Here is a 4,474-nt window from a genome sequence, read left to right on the forward strand (position 1 = left end):
TATAGAAGTGATGATGTGTTTCTTTTATACTTTTTCTCTGAGTGTTCCACTCCTGGTTTTGGCTTACAAATACTGAGGTAAAATACTTATCAAATACTGCTAGTGTGAATGTGGCCTAAGACTGCAGGGATATAATCTCTTCTAAAAGTGCCTCCAAAACTCTTCAAAACCACCGTTTTAGGAAAATAAAAACAACTCCTAAAAACATTCCACTAGGAAACTTTTTATTTTTGTAAACCTCAAAAATGTCATATATATAGTTACCTCCTGTCTTTTTTTATTTTCTGGACAACTTATCAAAAAATCACCATACACACAGTAAAAGGTTTGTGTAAGAAACTTTCTTTCCTTTTCACCTAGTTTTATCTAGGAATCTCAGCAGTTTATTATTCAGACCCATTTCTTGCAAAACATCATGATTGTCATTACGGAAGTGCAAATCCACAATGTTTGCTGAGAACTTTTCTTTACTGCAGGTAAATGGAAATCTTCTAGATATGGCGCCTATTTCAGCAAGAGCGATAAGTGAGTCAAACACTTCTACAACACTATTATTCCCCAGAAACACTAATAGCAAACTAGAATGACTCCTCACATGGGACTTCAGTCCTGACAGTGGAGGAAGGAGCAAGTATAGATCATTTATGTGTGTATTCTGCTGAGCTACGAGGCTCATAGTATGGGAGCTGCTATGAAAATATCAATATGGGACAGGAATATAAATCGGGTGCCATGGAGTACACAAGCCGTGGCATGATCTGTGCCACTTACACCCATCTCTTCTTCCTATCACCAATCTTGGGAGAATGGGGCCATTTGTGTTTCTTTCTCAGGGAGCAGAGAGGCTAGAATGGCCTCTACCGAAGAGAGATATTGACTATCTGTTATTTGGAATTCGTTCACAGGTATAAATGATTTATGCCGAAATGATGTGTACACAATCCATATAAAGCATGAATAATGAAACAGCCCATGGCAGCACTAGATTCACTTGGGCTATGTGCAATTTTCCATTTATAATACAGTAGACTATTGAAACTGAATAGTAAGCATGCGTTTCATATGGTAATAAATTGTCTTCAAGGATATTAGTGCTTGAAATAGTTGTAGATTGTAAAAGGCTCACCCATGCCAGGATACTGGTGCTCTCTGCTTGGTCTTGACAGTGGTTATGGTCTAAGGCAGTGTTCTCCCAACTACAGTCCTCAAGGGCCACCAGCAGACCATGTTTTCATTATTTCCTTAGTTTTGCACAGGTGATGGAACTATTACCTGGGCAATACTACGGAAATCCTGAAAACACGATCTGATGGTGATCTTGAGGACTGTAATTGGGGAACACTTGTCTAAGTCATATCTTGTGTTTACATTGTAATCCCTTACGGTCATCACTTATAGTCATCATTGATCTACATTCTCTACAATACTCTCAAATGACTATATTATATTCAGTCTAAAGAAGAATTCTGACCACCAACATTGATGAATAATCAGAAGCATATCTAGGGGCAGCCAGGGCATGGCAGGGGGGCGCAGTTGAGCCACCTACTGTGGCGGTTCGCAGTGTCTCCCCCGGCAGCTGCATTCTGCCGCCTCCCAGACTGTCAGTCGGCCATTCTCTGAGCTGGCTACCAACCTGACAAACGGTACAGATAAGCTGCAGCGCGCCGTCTCCCAGCAATCAATTGTAGTACAATTGAAGCTCTGACCGTCAGGTCAGAGTGACGTCAGCAGTGTGATCAGGTCATGTGATCACTCTGCTGACGTCACTTGCCTATGCGAAGTGCTCCACAATAGTAAGGGGAGATGAAGACGCCAAAGATGGGGTGGTATTTACTGCTTGGGGGGTATTTATTGCTTGGGGGTTATTTGCGCATGTGGCATGTGGGGGAGTATTTACTGCCTGGGGGGCACTTACTGTGTTGAGAGGGTATTTACTGGGTGTGGGTTGTGTTTACTGGTTGGGGGTATTACTGTGAGGGGGTGCATTTTCTGTATATGTGTGTATTTACTGTGTGTGGGGTAGTATTTAATGTGTGGGGGTATTTACTGTGTGTGTCAGGGGGTATTTATTGTGTGTGGGGGTATTTACTGTGTGTGTCAGGGGGTATTTATTGTGTGTGGGGGTATTTACTGTAGCAGGGCTGGGGGAGATTTACTGTGATGGAGTATTTAGTGTAACGGGGCGCTGGGGGAGATTTTGTGTAATGGGGGATGATTTGAGAACACAAGTTTGGGGAGCAAAGAAGGGACAGGTGCAAACACAATATGGGGAGGGGGAGAAATTTGAAGACCCAAAATGAGGAGGAAGGTATGAGATGGGGGACCCAGTGTGAGAGGACAGTGTAAAGAGGGGGCCGGTATGGAAAGGCGAGGGCAATGTGAACGGCACGTACCATAAGAGGGACATTGTGGGAGTAATATTTTGTGTAGTGAATATAGTGAGGGACAATTATTTATTCAGGGTCACAGCATAGGGCAGATATTTTTATTCAGGAGCATTATTATTATTATTATTATTATTATTATTTATTTATGTAGCACCATTAATTCCATGGTGCTGTACATGAGAAGGGGTCACATACAGAGTTATAGATATCATTTACAGTAAAGGAATTTACAATGACAGACTGGTACAGAGGGGAGAGGACCCTGTCCTTGCAGACTTGCATTATAAAGACACTTCTATCTTTAAGGGCATCGGGTGGGGATGTGCTGCAGAAGAGCGGAGAAGATGGAAGTCTGCAGAGATGAGCTGTGGATGAGAAAACTCATCATGGGGTCTGGACAAGAGGAAGAAGAAAAGAAAGAGAACAAGTCCAGAAACAATGTCATCTATAAGGTAACTGGATGTAAAAAATGTTTGTGATACTGACTATCATATTTTTATTTATGTTAGAAGCATTAAAGGGGATGTCCAGGTTTTTGATGAGTCGGCAATCATTCTATGTGACTGCAGACTTCTGAGTCTTCACAGTGCTCACTGCACAGCGTTAGGGTACTCTTGTGCTGGCGATTTACATACATGCGGTCACGTGTCGCTTAGACATGTGTGGCCTCACTCAATGAAAATTAATTGAGCAAGGCCGGGTACGTCTAGGCGGAATGTGGCCAGAAGTATACAAATCACATGCTTGTGCAAGGGAGAATCCTAAAAGTGTGCAATGCATGTGCTGTGAGAATTCAGAAACCTGCAGTCACCTAGAGTGACTGCAGACTTTCATCTCAAAGCCCTTTAATTATAAAATTAGGCCTTGTAGCCAATCCTAACAGCATGTAATAGCCTCACTGTCAGGATTCAGCTCTGCTTCCTGGTTCTCAGAAAACATTGATACACCTCTGTTAATAATCCATAGGGGACATCAAATATCTGATGAAATGTGGGCTCACTTCTCTGCTCCAAAGGTGGTCTACATTCCCACAAAGCCAATGTTACATTGGGGTATAGATTTATACTGATGCAACTATTAAAGAGAAGATATCACTTGCCATAAATGTTATTTTTTTAACCTGGTGTAAATGCGGCTGTTCACCTGAATCTGGCGTTGTTATTATTCTTTTGTCCCTGTGCTCCTCCATCACTGAGATATATCTCCTTCTTTCCTACATGTAAATCTCTTTTTTTAAGCCGAATAGGCATGGTCCTTGAGAAGACTCCCATGCAGAAGAGTTAAAAACAACACCTGCATTCGCTATAAAGACTACATGCAGGGAAGACAGGGCCATATCTCAGGAACAGAAAGGCACAAAAACAAAAGAAAAATAACAGCAGATTCAGGAGAAAATTGTAAAAAACATATTTATGATAAATTACAGGTCTTTTATACATAATAATTAGTGACCTTGGTATATTTTCTTTTGCTTTAGAAATGTTGGGACCTAAAGTTAAGTTGATGGACATTTCTCCACTTAAGAAAACAAGTAAAGCCATGTCCAGTAATGTCCAATGGCAATGATGACATCTGGGAAAACTCACATGGACCACAGTGTGCTTCAACCAGACAGATCACAGAAGTCTTGGCTTCCAGTTACACAGTGCTATGGTCCAATTTTTTAATAAAACAAATGACCAAAGACTGAACTCCACAATGACCCTGTTTGCAAAATAAAGACCTTGTTTCATATAGTCTGGAACCAGATAAAGATTCCCAAAGACTTTGTAAATTGCACAAAATTGTATTAATATATCCAAATAATTCGAGTTTATCACTCTTTACAATATTCAGACCACCAGAGATATTGGCACTGTCCTCATCACTACTCTAGACCACCTAGTATTTTTAAGCTATTTATTCTGCGTGTAGACCAATTGTATTTCATGTGGGAACTGTGGACAGAAAAGGGTTAGACTAGTGGCACCATCTCCATGAAAAGCATGACAATTTAGAAGAGCTAAAAAGTTGGTGGAAAGAAAAACTGAAGAATACAGAACGTAAACAGCTAGATTATATCTTTATTGAGTTAATGAAATCTT

General features: G+C 40.8%; 1 long non-coding RNA gene across 1 annotated transcript; it reads left to right on the forward strand.

The window, feature by feature from the left end:
* The first annotated feature begins 491 nt into the window (after positions 1 to 491).
* On the forward strand, positions 492 to 4,215 carry LOC143787684 (uncharacterized). The gene is made up of 3 exons (XR_013218440.1): positions 492 to 525; positions 2,697 to 2,842; positions 3,868 to 4,215. It is a non-coding gene; the product is annotated as an uncharacterized LOC143787684 (long non-coding RNA).
* Positions 4,216 to 4,474: the final 259 nt, after the last annotated feature.

Source organism: Ranitomeya variabilis, chromosome 8 (assembly GCF_051348905.1).
Source record: "Ranitomeya variabilis isolate aRanVar5 chromosome 8, aRanVar5.hap1, whole genome shotgun sequence".
Lineage (NCBI taxonomy): Eukaryota > Metazoa > Chordata > Amphibia > Anura > Dendrobatidae > Ranitomeya > Ranitomeya variabilis.